The sequence below is a fragment of the Dermochelys coriacea genome, chromosome 11 (assembly GCF_009764565.3).
Source record: "Dermochelys coriacea isolate rDerCor1 chromosome 11, rDerCor1.pri.v4, whole genome shotgun sequence".
In the NCBI taxonomy this organism is placed as follows: domain Eukaryota; kingdom Metazoa; phylum Chordata; order Testudines; family Dermochelyidae; genus Dermochelys; species Dermochelys coriacea.
This window is the reverse complement of record NC_050078.2, coordinates 64,546,485-64,566,752: the sequence shown is the minus strand read 5'-3', so window position 1 is coordinate 64,566,752 and position 20,268 is coordinate 64,546,485. Positions and strand designations below refer to the sequence as shown.

The window sequence follows — 20,268 nt, the reverse complement described above, 5'->3', positions numbered from 1 at the left end:
CAGGGAATTACAGACCAGTAAACTTAACAAATGTGCCCCACAGTATCCACCTGTACCTCTGCAGTCTCCCTCCTGTACCTCACATTCCCGTTTCTCTCAGTCTATTCCTATCCCACATATTCTCCTAAGTGCGTCACTCTCCTTCTTGAACATCACATTCCATTCCCTCTCCGCCTCTCCACACTCCCCTGCAGCTCTCACTTTCCACTGAACCTTCACAAAAATCAATTGCTGCCACACTGGGGATCTGACTTTTCCCTCAACATGATTTAGATGCCCTAGCGGCAGCCAGAAAAGATTTGTTTTTTTGTTTTCTTGTTTTCTACATTAGAAATTGAAGTCTTGTCTCTCCTGGAATATTGTATAGATGACTGGAGAATTAGTATGATCTTGACATCTCATACAAAGGAACTGAACCCCGATTAATTGAAATGAGAAGTGTTTAAAACTAAGACTGTTTAAAACTCTTACCTGCTATTCAGGTATCAGACTTCAGAGAAAATTTCTCGTTGTTAAAGATTTAACACCCTGCCCCTTCAAGAAAGGAGTGAACAAGCTATCCCTGCATATTTCTGAGTCTTCCAGTAAGGTCTCCAACAAAAAAAGGAACATCCCTTGAAACATTCCTGATATTTTTAAGGAAATCATCAAGTAGAAAACCTTTCAGGCCTTCTTCATACAACAAAAATAAGAATAATAATTTAAAAAAGGATGTAACTCCCTCCCTACCCATTTCATATGTCACCTTAAAGAAACTGATACTTAAGACATCAGAAAGCCAAAGTATATTTAACAGAATAAATTTAAATACTATTCCAAGAAACACTGTGTCTTTACATAGATACATATATCCGTTTTTTAATCTGTAACAAACTGCATGGATTCCATTTTTACCCCTTCTATGTCACTTTTGTGCAAACATTATTGGCAGTCTTTGGCATTAGATCGGTTCAAGGATGTCGAAGTAGGAAATAATCTAGCATTATAGTACCTTTGTACAACAGTATCTAAACAAATTTCATGTAACTCCCATTAATAATTTCACTACTTCATTTTGGCTATCTAAATGACAAACGACTGGCAAAAATTATTGGGGCTACAATTATTTTCATCCTCAATTAAAATCTCAAAAGAAAGGATGCGAGTGTTTGATCTCATCGTAAGTACAAAATGTAACATCAGAGCTGTGGAACACCCAAGTCAGGAAATTCCTGTGTAGTTTTTGGCACACACTAACTGTAATACAATAAAATTTTCCTTTAACAGGAAGAATGAGAAAGAGAAAATATACATACAAGATGTCTGAGTGAATGTTGCCTAGCATTTTTAACTATTGGAATGTTCTAATTTGAACGCTTAACACTACAATCAGAATGTTACACTACTATCTAGGATTTTTTGAATTTAAATTGTTTTGTTTTAAGTAAAAGAGAACATGGTGGTGATCTAATTGCGGAGTTTATTCCTGTCGCACACTTTCCATGAGTGTGCACTTATGTTCTGGTCCTGCAAACATATACATGCATAATTAAACTCATATGAGTCATCCCATTGCCAGACATTTGCAGAATCAGGGCCTGAATTAGTAATACGCTCCTCTTTGATAAACTAAAATTATTCTTTTTGAATGATCAAAGTCACTAGTTTGAGATTTGAAACTTGATATGGACATTTTTTGTGTATTCTGCCAAAAAAAATGAATGTCTAGAGTATTTTTAAATGGACATTTCCCCCCACCTTTGCTGAACTTATAGCTGAAAGAGTTTTCCTAAAACTTTTTTTTAAAGTATTTACACAGACTTGAAGCATGGAATATTCTAGTTATTTTACACAATTTCTGATTTTTATTTTTTTTTAATTTTAGAAATCCAGGTCTTACCTACCTGTGGCTGGGAGCATGCCTCCTAAGCCAGGCAGAGAGACAGGTGCTGGCTCTGCCCAAGGTAGAGCACTAAAAATAGCAGTGTGGACGTTGTGGCATGGACAGTGGCTTGGATTAGCTGCCAAAGTCCAAGCCCACTCACTCCTTAGGTCCAAGATCAGGTGGCTAGACTGAGCCTCCAACCATACCGCAATAGCCACACTATTTTTAGCCCACTAGCTTGAGCAAAACTAGTGCAAGTCTGTCTATGCAGGCTGTAGAAATACCCTAGAGACCTAGCTGAAATATGACCAATGATTTCAGTAGGTTTTGAATTAGACCCTAAATGAGAGGGCAAGATATTTTTATTCAACTCTCTTCCTTTTTTAAAAAAAATAACAGCAAGTTTTGTGATCCAGGAACCTCTTGGGGCCAACTGGCAGAAAGAGTGCATGAAGTTTTACAGGCACTCCCTGAGTCAGATATTAGGATAAATCATTAAAGGGTGGCACATGTGAGGTCTCTAAAGAGAGCCAGCAGTTCTGTGGTTGTCATAATCACTGCACAATGTATTACAGATAGTATTTAAGGACTTGTGTGTCTCTACTGAAAATGAGGTTCTTAAGGCAGCTAAGTAGGAGGTGATATGTCTCAGGCAGATTCCTGTCAAGCAGGAAGTGTGTCTCACAGTGCATAGTGAGCCAAATGTTAATCAAGAGATTGCAAAATCCTCAAGAGATAAACAGCAGGAGGGGATCCTATTTATGAGTAAAGACAATAGATTGTTGGGGCATAATGCTGGTTGTAAAAATGCTGGACGGACTTTGGGTGAACATTGCTCTGTAAGACATGAAAGTATCTAGATAAGTAAGTGTAGGTGGTAGAATCTTTGTTATGATTTTATTTTAAATGTAACCATTTGTTTCCAATACTTCTACTTGCTATTAGGTGAATCTCTCTTCTTTTTAAAATAAACGTAGACATGTTAATAGTGAAAACAAGTATAATTGCTGTGTGTTAAGTGGAGTGGTGACCTAAAGTGAAATGGGTAAGCTGGAGTATACTATTTCTTTAGAGGCAACAAATCTGTGAATATTGTGCATGTTCAATGACCAGGGGCTGGATACTTCAGAGACATGATCGGAGGGCTCCAGGGGTGCCTATGCCAGTTTGTAGAGAAAGCAAGGTCTGCGTTGGCCTAGAGGGGAGTGCTTGTGTTGCCTGACGAGTCAGGGAGCTGACCCAGGTACAGACGAGGCTTCCTCATGCTAACGGCAGGTGATAGCGAGGTGCCTAACAACCCTGAGAACCCCTGGGAAGCATCACAATATTTAACTTAAATACCCAATTTCTAACTATTTAAGATTCTATACCCTGTCCCTTCACCTGAGAGCTAAAAAAGCTCTTATTCCAGTTCTCTGGATCCTCTAAAGAGGCTTCCAGCAGAAAAAAGGAGGACCAAACTTAATATTTGAGGTGGATGTTTAAAAAAGCCATCACAAAAAAGATTCCTCCTACCATCCAAAACACTACCAAAGAGAAACAGAACAAAAACAGAAAAAGGCACAATCCCTACTCCCTTTTAAAAATTTATTTTACAAGTCACCTTTAATTCATGAATATGATTTACTGCTTCCAGCTGGATGCACACAGGTAGGATACTAAAAGGATAATCAGTTTGTTTGCTTTTATTTGAAATTTTGATATATGTTCCAGGATATCAAGTTTCAGAGTAGCAGCCATGTTAGTCTGTATTCGCAAAAAAGAAAAGGAGTACTTGTGGCACCTTAGAGACTAACAAATTTATTTGAGCATAAGCTTTCGTGAGCTACAGCTCACTTCAATGGATGAAATGAGCTGTAGCTCATGAAATCTTATGCTCAAATAAATTTGTTAGTCTCTAAGGTGCCACAAGTACTCCTTTTCTTTTGTTCCAGGATATGAAATACCTTTGATAAGTATGCAGACAAAAAGAATAAAAACAAAACAACCTCATCCCCAAACACCTTCATGCATTGTAACTATACAAGCAATAGAGATTCTGAAGGCTAAATTTTTCCCTAGAAAGTATGTAACCAACTCCCATGGACTTCAATAAGCATACCACACACGTTATTAAGAAAGAATTAAGTACAAATATTAAGTGGTCTATTCACTTCTGTATTCCAGTTGTGTTTCACTGCAGCTTGGTATCTTTCCTTTTTATTTATTTACTTTAAAAAAAATCCGAAGTACTTATTTTTAACCCCACTGAGTTTTTTGTGGTTCTCCTTAATAGTACACACACCATTTTCCTCTGACAAAAATGAAATGTCAATAAATGAAAGAGCACACCTTTTTAACTTGGTGCTGATATCAAAGATCAAAATATTTAAGCTAATATAATTTAGAAAGTTGCACTCATGCTCACTGTAGCAGCATGATAGTCCACTAAAATGATCACTATACTAGACTGGGCCAATGTGACTTAAACACCAAAGTTTTTAACTCCATGTAAAGTGTAGGTGTCAGGTTATTTTTTGATAGCAGAATCTGGGAGCTGATGATCCTACAATATGTTTAGACACTTATCTTTTCTACAAAACAAATTCTTGACAGGTGGTGTAGGCCCGGTGAACTAGAGAGTCATGCTCAGCAATATACTGTTTGATAATGGGTTTAATTTCTGGCCCTAGTCAATTATTCCTTTTACTTTGGCCAGAATCATACTGGGTATAGAACTGGAGACTGGAGAATGAAAAGGACACATGAGTTTACATTTCTTGACAACTTACCTTGAAGCCAGTGACTGTAGCAAGTCATAAATCGAACCCTTGTAACACTGTCACTTGAGTCCAGCATTAAACTATAAACCAGTTTCCATTTTGATTGTAGCTTTGTTTTTTTAACTGCCAATCACATCAGTATTAAGATGTGGCATTTGGGTTTATGATCTCAAATGGGGCCCCCTATACTGCTGCTTTCAAATAATGCAGCTCCCTAATGTCATGCTCACTACTGTAAGGGGGTACAACACAGTGATTCTCTTCTCTTTTGCTATTTAATAGCATGTGAAATATTTTGGGGAATCTCCTTTAGTGGCAGTAGGTTCAGAACATTAGCCTCTGATGGTCCTTTGGCTAAAAGAGCTAGGCAGCTCAAAATAACAGAGAGAAGAGCTGATTCTGAAAGCAGACCCCTTGAGAGAGAGGAAGTGGGAAAGTGAAGCGAACAGAAAGCAGGGTAATGTCTGTGTGAACAATAAGAAAAATGACAGAGAGAGGAAATGATGATGCCATGAGACCCAGGAAAGAAGCAAGAGCAGATTAAGCGCCACTTGAAGAGGCAAACATGCACCCATTTCTCACTGTGCGGAGTTTATCAGGATTTGGAATTGATGGCAGACCTGTCATTTTCATTTAAATAGAACATTTATTTTTCCCCCAAGCATATTCCAATCTCTGAAGACCCCATCCAGTTAGACCTAGAATAACTGCTTCAGGAAAAAGTGAGATGAACTGATTTAAGGATCTTGATCCACGTGCCACATTGGCTTCATACATACCAATTCACTGGGTGAGGTTCAGTGCATACATAACTGCTTGGATCCACCAGCCACAGAGACTACAGTAGTCCTGAACCACTGTGGCCTGGTGTTGGTAGTGGATTCCCCCTTTACGGGGAAGTCTGCACTAATCCTGGTCACTCAGGCTGCATGTTGAGTGTATGATTTTCGATAAGGCAATAACTAGTTACTGATGAGAAGTGGGTAGTGAAGGGTATATTAGTAATACAGGGAAACTGGGTTTAAACAACTAGTTAAGGGAGCAAAGACTGGTTGCTCAACAGAGGTGGTCTCCTAAGAAAGGTGAAGTAGAATTGTACTCATAGTTGGAGGGATACTTTGCAGCTGGCTTAAGATATCAGGTTGTCTAATAAGGATAGTCTCTTGTACAGACTTTGTTTTCCCCTCTACAGTGCAGAGATTCACAGACTCTAATCATTCAGTACCTCACATACTGGTTAAATTAACAAAGTCCAAGTTACTCTGAAATGTTAATTTCCTTCAAAAAACTGACATGCAAGTTTCCCATTGCAGTTTTCTTTAAACTAATGCCCTCTGCAAAAGTCAGTAGTTCAAAACTTCTCTGCAGCCATAGAACACTGAATTAGACTTGCAGTAACCTACTAAACCTGAATGCTGCACATCCATATGCAAGTGGCAATCTTGCAGCTATACTAGAAAGCAAGGAAATTGCCTCAGTACAGGTGTTTCCTTATCTGATTTATATGGTTACAGAGGATCTGTATAACAGATAAATATGTATTAAGGCTATAAAAGCAGGTATCAGAAAAAACACTACACACTGTATTAAATGTAGTGCCATTATTTGTAGTCTTTCAAGCCAAACTCATTTGTTTGTGGACCGTGGCTTAATATTACAGTGTGAACGTAGACTGCAATCCTTACAATGATCAAGGTATCCCATTTTAGGATTGGATTGATGGCCCAGAGAGATCACAATCAGAATGGGGGTGCCATCCTGGTCTATTATGTATGTAAGGTTATGTTCTGAAACAAAATCCTAGCGAAAATCCCCACGATTCTGGAACTAAATAGATTCCAGGCAACAAAACATGTCTTCTCTGCCTTCCCATAATACTGGGTGGCAATTCTGAGTAGCTAAAAATTGTTATTCAGACACAAAAAAGTAAATGATAAATTAGACTCAGTGCTTGATTTCTATTATCCAGGCCATTCCTTTCCTTTCTATGTTGGGGTGGATTTGAACACTAAGACCATCTGAGCATGAAGCAAAATACTGGAACTTGAAAAATCTACTGCTGAAGCTCCAAAGTGGTAAAACCAACATTTACAGCTGGAATGATTTTGTATTATAAAGACTGGCAACTGAGTCAAGACGTTCAGTGCAAGAATGTCAAGTTTTAGATGTGATCAACAGAATTACTAAATTCTATATACTATGTAACAGAATGTCAGACAACTACTCTTTCTCTATGCTCAGATTTTATAAGTTGATCAGAAGTGACAACTTCATTTTGAATGTATCTGACCCACTTAGAATCTAGGCACTAAAGTAAGCATTATTGTAAGTCAGATTATACAAAATCATTGCTTCGTGTATAAATTGCAGCTTTTACAGGAATAGATTATTAAAAAAACAAAACAAAAAACATTTTTCATAATGTTTGATGTTTAGAATATACACGACAGTTCAAATATTCAAACCCAATCAAATGAATACGAGGTTATGTCACATGATGAACACTTACAAGACTTTTGTTTTAAAATCTGTTTAAAGAGTTCATAAGGGGAAAAAAATGGGCATGTTCATTAAACTGATTTTTTTCTATTAGTTTATTAATGGATTACTATGTGAAGTGGATTAAATCTAGAAGCAAGATGGCTAGAAATAACAGAGGCCAAATGTTTGTAGTGAATTAAGAACAACAGTCAATATCTATGAATTCAACATAAAATAAAAGTCTTTAGAAGCCATGTGCACTCAAGGTCACCCCTTAAATTTTGAGACACTTACAAAGAATTATGTTATACACATACACCCCATTCTCTACAACTACTTTGTCTTTCAGGCTCCACTAATTTTGAAACAAAACTGTCAATGTCATCTTGCTTTAATTGAACTCCCCCATTTAACTCAATGTCACTACTCTTGTAAACTGTTTCTGAAGCGATACAAGGAGACTTGACTCTATACTAATTGTCCTATTGTACTAAAACAATGCAACTTGTAAGCCACTTTTGGCAGCACCCCCCCCCAAACCTAAATCTAAACTTGCTAAATTTAAGCCAAAATTACTCTGCCTTAAAAAAAAAAAAAATCACTCAGTGAAAAGTTTTTCCATGTATTTTTAATCAGTTTGTCCATTGCAGGAAGGCATTCTCAAAAGAGGGTCTTGCAATATGCCTTATGGATGGTCATACTCTGGATTACTCTGATCTCCACACTCAAACCTCCACAAGCTAGAACACTAATACTTCATCTTGAATTTCGAGAACTGCATTGCTCTAGAGCAGCATAGCTGTCTTGGTAGATATAGGATGGAGATGTGGTCCTGAGATATTGATGACTTTGAAAATCAGGACTAAAGAACTTGAACTGGCAATAGAATCAGACTGGGAGCCAGAAGAGGGAGTGGAACACATGGGTGAGGTACCTGCAGCAGCTAGTCCTGTTGAGGTAGTGAGAAGCCTCTTCCTGCACAAAACTGGAGAATCTGCTTTGCTTCTACATTCAGCCCTGGTACAGTGAGTTACAGTGATCCAATGCGGAGATAACAAATGTATGGATAAGTGTGCCCAGATCCAAAAAGAGGTGGAGTTTCTTAACAAGCTACAGATACAGATGAAAGGTGTTTTTTTTCCTGTACTGATGCTATTTTATCTTTTAGTCAAACATGACTTCAATGGAAAAGGAGGACAATGTCCAGCTTAGTTCTTAAGTGTATTTCCCTGCTTCCAATCAGTATCACTTCTGTCTTGATTGGACTGAGTTTGAGCCAGCTGTTCTTCATGGATATTTATTTCATGCACACATTGGCATATGCTTGTGATGTTGTTGGTTGCCTTGGTGTAAAATAAAACAGACATGTAGGTGTCAATGGTGCACCATTGGCATCAGTGCCCCAGATGTCTTACCATCTCCGTAAGTAGCCATGTAGATACTGAAGAGATGGGGAAACAGGATGGATCCTCAAGGGACCCCACAGGGCAGGGCCTTTGGGATGAAAAGCATCACTACTCTCTGGGTCCTGTTGGAGAGGAATGAGTTGAGGCACTGTAGTTCTGCCCTGTCTAAATCTAGTTATGTCATGATTGCGAGTGGAAAAGGAGCACTCCATGCTTGGCTGGAGGCAAAACTAAAGGCATATCAAACAGTATGTGCATTAAGATTAAGTCTCTCTCCATTTCCAGGAGGAGATCATCTTTTAGAGTGCCTGATTGCAATGTGTCCAAGATGTCGACAGAATCACGAGATAGAGCTCGATTGTCACTATTTTAATCAATGATTTTGCCTAAGACTGGGAGTTTGGAGTCGGGATGGTAACTGGAAAGGTTTGCTGAGTTCAGTGCTGGCTTTTTGAGGATGGGTAGGCAATTACATTTTTCTTACAGTTGCTTCTCTGAAAAAAGAGTTGATTATTTATTAGCAATGGGCAACATTGTTCTTCTCTGGCTTTCACCAATCAGAAGAAATGTGAACCGCTCTGCAATGCATCTTAATCCTAACTGGCAACATAGAATATCAGAGTTGGAAAGGACCTCAGGAGCTCATCTAGTCCAACCCCCTGCTCAAAGCAGGGCCAATCCCCAATTTTTGCCCCAGATCCCTAAATGACCCCCTCAAGGATTGAACTCACAACCCTGGGTTTAGCAGGCCAATGCTCAAACCACTGAGCTATCTTGCTAATCCAGTTTTAGGCACAATTCTTACTTTAAAAAAAAAAAAGAGAGAGAAAGAGAGAGGCCAAGCTGCATATCGTTTGAGATAAGGACACTACTAAGGCCAAATTAAACACTGTCTTGCAGAGTAGGAAGCATCATCTGTGAGTTCTAAGGGGCAGTGCCTCCTGAAAAATATACTGCCTGCCTTGCTCCAGCAGCTGAAAGGGACTGCTCAGATCCCCACCAAGATGCTGTCCCTGGACTCTGTTTGGGGGTTTCACGTTTCGTATTATTTATATCGGTATTATCATAGCACCTACGAGGTTCGAATGAAGGAACATGACATTTTGGAGTTCTTCCTGTCACATGGCTACCTGGAAAAAGGGGGACCCAAGGTGTTCTCTCACCTTGCCTCTTGCAGGGATTCTTTCCTTGCCCCTCCTTCTCCATGACTTTTGACAAGGGATAGCTATGTTCCCCACACACGTCCAGGCTTCTGAAAGGGAGAACGTCTCTCTAGATCACCCACATATTTTGGCCAGTCACAGCTTTCATGGCTTCAGTATGGACAAGTTAACATGACTTTGGTCACTGTGGACAGAAGCAGTTAAAATAATCAGTCTTTGGTTCTTGCCTCTGCCTATACTTGGAATCTGAACTTGTTGCTTCCATCTACTGGAGTCACTCTGTGAGAATGAGGCAAAAGGGAAAAGACCCTTCCTATCCTGTTCCCCTGCAGGAGATTTTAGAGCAGCAAGAGAAGAACAGCCATGACTGTGATCAGTTTCAGAGAGCGTGACCAGAATCCTATTGTTTTCATGGTACTGGTTTTATACTCTCTCTAGAGGAAGTTCTCTACCCCCCACTAGGGTCTGGATTTTTTAAGCCCCGCTTATATCTCCTACTGCACTTTGTGGAGAGCACACACAAGTACATTTGAAGGTACTGCCAGCAAAGCAGAGCCAGAGGAAGAGATTTGCAGAATAAGGGCCGATTCACGCAAATCATGCTTTCTTCTACAGTTCAATGGGGTTTAGGAGGAAACCCATACAGGAAGAAGGTTATCGTATTTAACCCCAGATCAGATGTGCTGGTGGGTTTGTTTGCAGAATGGAATAATGGTCCATTCTTTGCTGCTATTGAGATACCAAGCAGAAGATTTAGAATGGTGTCTATTTCAGAGTGATAGCTGTATTAGTCTGTATCAGCAGAAAGAACGAGGAGTACTTGTGGCACCTTAGAGAATAACAAATTTATTTGAGCATAAGCTTTCGTGGGCTAAACCCCACTTCATCAGATGCATGCAGTGAAAAATAGAGTAGGAAGAGATATACATATATACAGGGAACATGAAAAAATGGGGGCTGCCATACCAACTCTTAACAAGACCAATTGATTAAGATGGGCTATTATCAGCAGGAGAAAAAAAAACTTTTGTAGTGATAATCAGGATGGCCCATTTCAAACAGTTGACAAGGTGTGAGTAACAGTAGGGGGAAAATTAGCATGGGGAAATAGAATTAATCTGCAAACTGGACACCATTAAATTAGGCTTGAATAAAGACTGGGAGTGGATGAGTCATTACACTAACTAAAAACTGTTTCCCCATGCTAATTTTTCCCCTACTGTTACTCACACCTTTTTGTCAACTGTTTAAAATGGGCCATCCCGATTATCACTACAAGTTTTTTTTCTCCTGCTGATAATAGCCAACCTTAATCGATTGGTCTCATTAAGAGTTGGTGTGGCAGCCCCCATTTTTTCATGTTCTCTGTATATATATCTATATCTTCCTATTGTATTTTCCACTGCATGCATCTGATGAAGTGGGCTTTAGCCCACAAAAGCTTATGCTCAAATACATTTGTTAGTCTCTAAGGTGCCACAAGTCCTCTTTGTTTTTTCTAGTGGTGTCTATATAACAGAAGAAGAGATATAATCAAAGTGCCAGAAGGTTCTCGGAAATTCTGTTGCAGGTAGAGAGAGCCTTTAGAAAATGACAGTAACAGAAAGCTCAAGAAATGGGCAATGAGGTTGAAAAATTAACAAGATGAATAATAAAGCATGACCAAGGAAGGAAACAGAGTTGAGAAAGGATAACATACAAGGTAAAGAGTACCACAGGAAGACAATGAAATAATGACTGTGACAAGGTAAGTGTGCATGTGACTGCAAAATATTTTAAACTGCTGTATCACATTTTTATTTATATTGCACATATACAAAAATTCAAATTTACATAAACCACTCAGCACTGCAGCCATAAAAATAAGGATCAGAGTCCACATCATCCATCCTTAGTTATAAATGCATCCATAATTTTAAAATTTAAGAAAAGGAGTACTTGTGGCACCTTAGAGACTAACAAATTTATTAGAGCATAAGCTTTCGTGAGCTACAGCTCACTTCATCGGATGCATTTGCACCAAATGCATCCGATGAAGTGAGCTGTAGCTCACGAAAGCTTATGCTCTAATAAATTTGTTAGTCTCTAAGGTGCCACAAGTACTCCTTTTCTTTTTGCGAATACAGACTAACACGGCTGCTACTCTGAAACCTTTAAAATTTAAGTCAGTCTGGAAGGCAGTATGTAAATTTCAGATTGGGTTCTTGGTTGTCCCAGGCTGCTGGACAATAGGATTTTTCTCCTAGCCTGTCTGGCCTTGAATGGATGTCACTATTTATACGGAACAGAAAAGGTCGGTCTGTCTACAAAGCAATCCAAGGCACTTTCTCCCTTCAAAAAAAGACCCTGCCTAACCGAAGGGAATGAGGGACAAAACTATCCTCAGCCTAATATGCTATCACTCAAATAATACTTAATAAAGGATTAGAGATTTATATGGCTAGTCACATGAAACAGTATGAAAATGTACATAAAGGTACTGTTTCTCTCCCTCTATGTGTGAAACTTGCAAGCTGCTAATTGTGTTAGTACATTCTAAGACAGAGTCTGTTCTCAAAGCAATCCTTTGTAACAACAACTACTCACACAGAGAGAGACTCAAAGCAATACTCTGTAACAAAAGAAACAGCACCCAGAGACTCCCCGCCCTTTTGTTCTATTCATCCTGCTTTGTTAACAATTGTGATTAAAATAGAGATAGAGGATGTATGTGGATGGATGCTTGGTGTGAATAATAACTGAATGATCAGGGAGGTGCCAGCCTAAGAATCCAGTGTCCATCGGCTGAAGAAGGCATCAAGTGGAAATAACCAGAGGACCCCCGGGAGGGCAGACTGGAATCCACCCAACAGCCTCAAGAATGGGAGAACCAAAGAACAAGATAACATCTGGCAGCACAGAGCTCTCAGGAATGTGCCATCTGCTGATTGATTCAGCAACAGCATGATGAAGCAATTCCCATAGACTGCCATAGGAAGAAATTCCTATAAAAGTGAGAACTTTGGGGTCTGATGCTGCAAACCAACTTCCAGGAGCATCACATGAGCATCTGACAAGGCCCTGCTCCCTCCTCATGTCCAGACCACCTGGCCAGTGGCTTAGCATGAGCAACTCTAAGGCTGGTAACTATGATAACAACCTTGCAGAACCTCTGTGTGTGTGTGAATAAATATAAAATTGAATGGAATGTTATAGCTATAACTAACTGCTTACTATGATTCTTTCTGTATTCACAATAAATGTGGTATTTTGCCTTTTCCCCTTTAATAAGATCCTGCTGGTTTTTATTTTATTGGTATAACAGCATCCCTGACCATCTTGGCTAATAGCCATTGATGGACCTATCCTCCAGGAACTTACTGAGTTATTTTTGGAACCCAGTTATCCTTTTGACCATCACAACATCCCCTGGCAACAAGTGCCACTGGCTGACTGTGTGTTGTATGAAGATGTACTTCCTTTTGTTTGTTTTAAATCTGCTGCCTATTAATTCTATTGGTTCTTATGTTATTCAAAGAGGAAAACAACACTTCCTTATTCACTTTCTCCATGCCATTCATGATTTTATAGCTCTCTATCATATCGCCACTTAGCCATCTCTTTTCCAACCTGAACAGTCCCAGTCTTGTTAATCTCTCTTCATAAAAAAGTCGTTCCATTTTCTTAATCGTTTTTGTTACCCTTCCCTGTACCTTTTCCATTTCTAATTATCTTTTTTGAGATGGGACTACCAGAACTGCATACAGTAGTCATGGTGTGGGCATGCCATGGATTTATATAATGGCCTTATGAAATTGTCTGTCTTATTATCTCTCTCTTTCCTAAAGGTTCCTAACATGGTTAGCTTTTTTAACTGTCAGACCACAAGTATGATAATACTAGTGCCAGGCCACTAGTATGATCCAGAATGGTAATTCCTATGTATTTAGCACCACTCACCCAAGGATTACAAAATGCATAACAAACAACCACCACTCTTGTGAGATAAGTAGGTATGCCCGTTTACTAAGGGGGAAATGGCAGCACAATAATTAGGATTTGCTTAAGGTCACGCATAAGTTATTTGAGTCAGCCGTAGTAGCAAGATAATGTCTAGAGTTGTATTTTAACAACTAAATATGCTTCCTCCAAATTTCTTACCCTCTCCAATCAGGAGACTCCCTCAATTTGTTTTCTTCTCTTAGACGGAAAGTGTAGACCACACAAAGCCAGGGAAAACAGAGGCAACAGGAAACTGAGCAAATCCTTGTCTATTTCGAACTACTGCTTTTACCAGCATCAGGGAGAAAGCAGCATGGGAATGTACACTCCTGCCTTTCTTCTTAAAATATGCTGCACTTCTGTGGTCTAAATGTAAAGTTTTGAAGCATGTACCAAATATTAGCAGCTGAACAGGGAAACAACTGGGAGAAGGGGAAGAGAAATACTCATCTACAGGGATGCTTCTCAAACACTCAGACATAGATTACAGACATTCATAATCACTGACCACAGACAAGGTAGCGTGACAATTTTTACTTTAAGGATTCAGCTCCAGTGAGATAGCAATACAAATAATAAACAACATTTTAACATGCCAGCTGTATTATAGACAACTTTACAAGATGTAGGAGTATGTAAGATCAACGCTCAAATTTAGACAGTTTGCAGCATTTATTTAAATAAGTAATTTAAAAAGGGTTGCCATTTTGTTCTTGATGTGTTCCAACCAGGCCTGCTAGTTGCAAAGAAAGCAATGAAAATGAGAGTAGTGTGTAACTGTAAGTGATATCTACTGTATCTTTACAAATGTAGGGCCTTACCTACATTAACAAAATTTGCAGCTACATAGCGACGTAGAGCTCTGCACTAGTGCAAGACAGGGCTTGTACTGACACTTTTTATTCCAGCAGAACAGCGATTTACTGCAGTAATTTGTGTCAGTGTGGCATATCTACATTTGATTGTAGCAGCATACCACCACCAGTGAAGGTTTTGTTTTGCAGATGGACCCTAGGATAATCTAAATGTCAATATAGTTAGTTACGTCACTGATGATCAAAGCAAGTAAGGAATAATCAGGTTCTGAAAGTCTATCCCCCCCATGTTAAGGCTACCACTACTTGGGAGATACCACTATTCCCAGTCCCACTCTGCCCTATGAAGCCAAAGGGGAGCTTAAGGTGGCACATAAGCCTCTCCACAGAGGAGCCAGAGTTCAGCTAGGCAGCCAACACCCAATGGACTGCCCTCTCCCCTCTGCTAGAAGTTCAGTCTCCTCCCTTCCCAGGACAAGACTCCCATACAATCTAAAGAGGGCATTAAGTTTATTGACTAAAATATAGACACATTCAAAGCAAACTAATTTAAGATTTAATATTTTGATGAGGGGAGTAGTAAAGTTCTTGAACAGGTACTTCGCAGGTTAGAAAGCAGCAAGTTAGTGTCTTACTTCCTACCCTCAAATAGAATAGATTTGGGATAGATGAGAGGCAAGTCTTGCAGATGTAAAATAATAAGATGCAAGTATTTACTGTCACTTTAGTAAACACTTCTGAATAAAAAAAAAAAAAAAAAAAAAACACACCACAATCCACTTCACTAAGAATGAATTACACAACACAAAATGCATTCAGTGGGGCATCCAATGAAGTGAGCTGTAGCTCACGAAAGCTTATGCTCAAATAAATTTGTTAGTCTCTAAGGTGCCACAAGTCCTCCTTTTCTTTTTACAAAAGAAAAGCATATTATATTTAATTACTGAATCACCAGCCCCCTGAAATCAGCTGAAGAGATCCACTGATTTCAATGGTGCTGTATCAGCCCTTCAGTTTCCTAAGATTTTCAAGCACTCCTCTATTGTCAAGTTTATACTACTCAATGCAGGAATCAGGAATAGTATATGGCTTCCACTGCAAAGAGGAAAGGCACTGCTGGTTAGAGAGGAATTCACATACATGAGAAACAGTTTACCTACCTCACTTAGAGACCAACATTTTTGTGAATGAGAAACTGTCTTAAAAAAAAATAAATTTTGGGACATCCCAGCTTTACAGTTTCTGTAATTTAAAGACCCCAATCTTGCATTCTAATTGGTACAGATAGACCTGCTTACAGGACTGAGGCATAAAGGGTCTCCAAAAAACAAAAACCAGCTAAACAGAAGGGAATGAAAAGATGAGTATTTCAAATTTTTTTTTTTTTTTTTTTTTAAAAAAAGCACAATAATCCATCAACACATGGTACTCTAACCCTTTACAGTCATCTCTTTGCAGGAGTGGAAGGAGACACTCAATATTCCCACGCAATTTCCAGCTTTTTTACAAGAACCTCTGGAAAAGTTAAATACTGATTTTTGCCTCCTAACTGAAGAGTTTTATTTCTTTCACATGGTTGATGGCTAGAGTTATTCCAGAAACACTGAGCTGCTAGCATGACTTTATATACTAAAAAGGGAAACATTTATTTTGGAGGGAAAAGACAAGTCACATGTATTTTATAAAAACAAGAATTACAAAAAAAAAAAGTTTTAGACCTACTGTAGAACTCACGAGAGCACCAGGACCCTTGCAGAAGTGTTGTGGGGGGAAAGCCCCCTCCCCCTCCCAAACCTGCAATCTTTGGGCAGGCACAAAACAGCACCAGGAAGGGGTATGCTTCCGGGTTCCAGCACTGTTGTATCACAACAGTCCTTTAAAAAAAAAGTTGAGAATGTTGTGCCTTTAAATGAGCTGCAGAGTATTTTAAAAGGTTACTGTCCAAGAAGATGCAGAATCCTAAAGCTGAAGCGGGTATAGAACAGCAAGTGGAAAAAAAAAAAAAAAAAAAGTCACAGATTAAGAATTTCTAGTATGGACATTGAAGGGGGGGGGGGGGAAATAAAAACTACCATCACAATCATCAGAAAGAAGCACAAGAAGGCTAAAAAGATTTTTCAGAATTATGGGTACTGTAGGAGAGAGCAGATATTAAAAGTAGTATTGAGAAATAGTACAGTTCCAATCCAGCTATCTTTCTGCCTGCAGAACTCCCACTGAAGAAACTTGCAAGATTAATGGCAAGAGCGAGCAACGAACCAAAAGCTAACTACAGTAATGCTTGGATGAAATTCATTTTTTAGTATTTTAAAGTATTAGCAAGACTGTGCATCTTTCTACTACTATACACCAGGAGTATGCTACAAACAGACATCGGTATCTTTATTATTTGCTCTGTGATATAAGCATCTTCAGTATTTCCACTGAATTTTCATGAAAAGCAATGTGGTGGTGACTTTGGGAAAGTTTCTTCTTGCAGGCCTTTCAAGAAGTGAATATTTGCATACCCCACTTTGAAAGAGGATCCCATCAAATCAAGTCTGGCCCAAAACAAACTCTTAAAAAGTTTTTATTGGAGAAAAACTAGTTCTGTAACAAGCTAAAACCACTACACATGTTTTTATATAGTTTAATTGCAGTTTCTTTAACCAGATGTTCCCGGACAGCACAGTGTAGCATACCAGTCAGAAAGTGAATCGGACTAAAAGCCGGCGAAGCTAATACTGAATGGAATAAGCATGAAGAGAAAAAGCGTTTCAAATTCAGTTTTAATCTAAGAGATATTTGTGCCATACATGGTGGGGTGTGTTAACAGTAACCGACCCTTTGAACTGAGCTGTCTGCACGCAGCACCTTGAAGGCGTCAAAAATACACCTTTCAAGAGGTCTATTTCTCATCGAGTAAATATCGCCCTACTCTCACAGCAACAACTCCGTCTCGACGGGGGGGAAAGGGGAAGAGAACAGCTTCAGAGCCGGCCCGGGCTGGGGGTGGGAGGGGGCGGTAAGGCCAGCCCGGACTCTGAGGGGCGGAGGCAGGCCAGCTCAGTGGGGGGCGCGGGGGAGGCCGTCCCGGGCTTGGGGGGGGGGGGGTGATGCAGCGCCGGGCTGGGCTTTGGGGGGCAGCTGGCGGGCTGAGCCGCGGCGGGGGAGGGCGGACCGGGCTTTGGGCGGTTGTTGAGGGAGGACGATTCGTGGGGGCGGGCTGGAGGGACCCGCCGTCCGGGGGGGAGGAGAACGATCCGCGGCGGGGCCAGCCCGGGGCTGTGGTGGGGAGGGGGGGGGGGAACACAAGGCACTTAGCGAGGCGCCACTTTCCCGACAGCGGCTCCTCGGACCTGCGGCGCCCCGGTCGCGGCCGGCGCTCCCGCAGCTGGGCTCTCCGGAGGCGGGAAAGGAGCGGTCCCTCCGGGGCCTGCCCGTGTCCCCCCGCGGCCAGGCGAAGGGACCGCCGCAGCCGCTGCCGCTGCCCCCGCCGCGCTGCGCGCTGGCTGCCGCCAGGAGCGGCTGCGGGCCGGCTGCCGCCGCCATTACTCTTTGTTCGCCGCGCTCGGAGCGGCGGCGGCGGCGGGGATGTTGCAGGGCTCGGCTGGGCTCCATCTTTAAAGCGGGCGCCCCTCCCGCTGGCGGTGCAGGCCGGGCCGCGTCCTGCGCCTGTTGCTCCCTGCGCCCCGCCGGCTCCATCCCCCCCTCGGCTGGGCGCCTTCCTCCTCTTACCGGTTACGGGCTGCTCCGTCACTGCTTTCGTTCGCGCCTAGGCTCTCGCCGCAGTTTTATTCTCTCCCCCACGTAACACACCGCGTCAAACTACACCTCCGCCGCGTCACTCACACACAAGGCTCTCCCAGCCCGGCGACAGGCAGGCAGCGGCCGACTGAGGAGAGCCAGCCAGGGAGCAAGCGCCGAGAGCGCCGCGGCCCCGCGCGGAAAACGCCGAGCTCTCACGGAGAAGGCCGAAGCCACACACCGCGCGGCGGCGCCCGAACGCAGCCGACCGGAGATCACGGAAACAGCCGAATGGATCCGGGAAAGACCGAAACGCCGACCGGCGCTCACGGCAACTCCCGAACGAACCCGGAAAGAGCCGAACCGCCGACCGGGTTCACGGCAATGCCCGATTAGGTACGGGAAAAACCGAAGCGCAGGACGGCTGGCACGAAAACTCACGGCCGCGCCCGGAGATGGCCGAAGCGCGGGGCAGCGATCGGAAACGAACGGCAAGCCCCGAAAGCTCACGGAAATGACCGAAGCTCGGGAGGAGTCGCTGAGCGCGGCCCCGAACGGAGGGCGCCGCTCTCCGGAAATGGCCGAAGTGCTGGGGGGAGAAGCACGGAAATTCCCGATGGGGGTTGGCCGGCCGCGTGGTGGGGCCCGGCTCGTGGCCGGGAGCCAAATACTTGAGCGGGGCATGTCCAGAGCCTCTCGGCCCTCGCTGTCATGGAGAGGGGAGCAGGGCCCAGCAACCACCCCCCCGAACCGTGCCCCACCTGAGCCCCCTGCCCGCGGAGCCAGCCACCGCCTGGGCACTGGGAGCGCACAGCTAACACGCCCAGTGCGGACATAGATCAGCCTGGGCCCCACGCCTCGCCAGCTCTCCCTGCCTGGCCCCATGCAGGGCACGGGCCCCACGCCTCGCCGGCCCACCCCACCTGACCCAGCCCAATGCCATGCACGGGCCCCATGCCCCGCCAGCCCTCCCCGCCTGTCCTGGGAAAGATGCACCAGGTACGGCAGCACGGGCAGGGGTCAGCTGGGACATGAGAGTCCCCGCCCGTTGAGGGACCATTAGGTTCTCCATTGCAATATTCATAAGAGCAGCAGTTTGCTTTAGGTTACTTGACTAACCTGTCTCCTCCCAACCCACGGCAGGCACGCTGTCTGCTCGCTCACCCCTAGCCTGTCTTACTCACTCATCTCATCGTTAACCTTGCCTGGCTCCTTTCAAGCAATGCCACACCCTCTTGAATCCTAAAGAAATCCTCACTCCCCACTTCCTTCCCACCTTGTCTCCCTCCTTTGACCCCCTCCTCCAGTCTGGGTTCCACCTCTTCCTTACCCATTCTGTTCTCCTTCCTGTTACGTTTTTCTGATTTAGGCCCCAAGCCTGAAGAAGCTTTTTGCTGGCACAAGGATCAGCATACTTGGCAGCTCCTTCCAGGATTGGGGCCTTTGGTCTGGTATACACTTAAAATTTAGGTGGATATAGCTACATGACTCAGGGTTGTTCCATATTCCAGAGCTACACAGCTATGGTAACCAAACCCCCAGTGTAGACACAGATAGGTCAGTGGAAGAATACTTCCATCAACCCAGCTACCATTGCTTAGGGTGGTGGTATTCCTACACCAACAAAAAAAAAAAAACCCTTCCATCAGCCTAGGCTGCATCTACACTATGGGGTCACGTCAGCATAACTAGGCACCATAGCTATGCCGGTACATTCCTTGTAGTATAGATACGGCCTTTGGCCTGGTCTACACTACAAGTTTAGGTCGAATTTAGCAGCGTTAAATCGATTTAACCCTGCACCCATCCACACGACAAAGCCCTTTTTTCGACTTAAAGTCGATTTCTTTACTCCACCCGACGAGGGGATTAGCGCTGAAATCGGCCTTGCTGGGTCGAATTTGGGGTACTGTGGACGCAATTTGACGGTATTGGCCTCAGGGAGTTATCCCAGAGTGCTCGGTTGTGACCGCTCTGGACAGCGCTCTCAACTCAGATGCCCTGGCCAGGTATACAGGAAAAGGCCCGTAAACTTTTGACTCTCATTTCCTGTTTGGTCAGCGTGGCGAG

General features: G+C 42.5%; 1 protein-coding gene across 1 annotated transcript in view; it reads right to left on the bottom strand.

Annotated features, from left to right (window-relative positions):
* CREB1 (cAMP responsive element binding protein 1) overlaps nt 1-18,459 on the bottom strand; it is a 45,098-nt gene extending 26,639 nt beyond the window's left edge. Inside the window, exon 1 of the mRNA XM_038421029.2 lies at nt 18,190-18,459. The gene's annotated coding sequence lies outside the window, so the exon portion shown is untranslated. The remainder of the gene's footprint in view (nt 1-18,189) is intronic.
* Nucleotides 18,460-20,268: the final 1,809 nt, after the last annotated feature.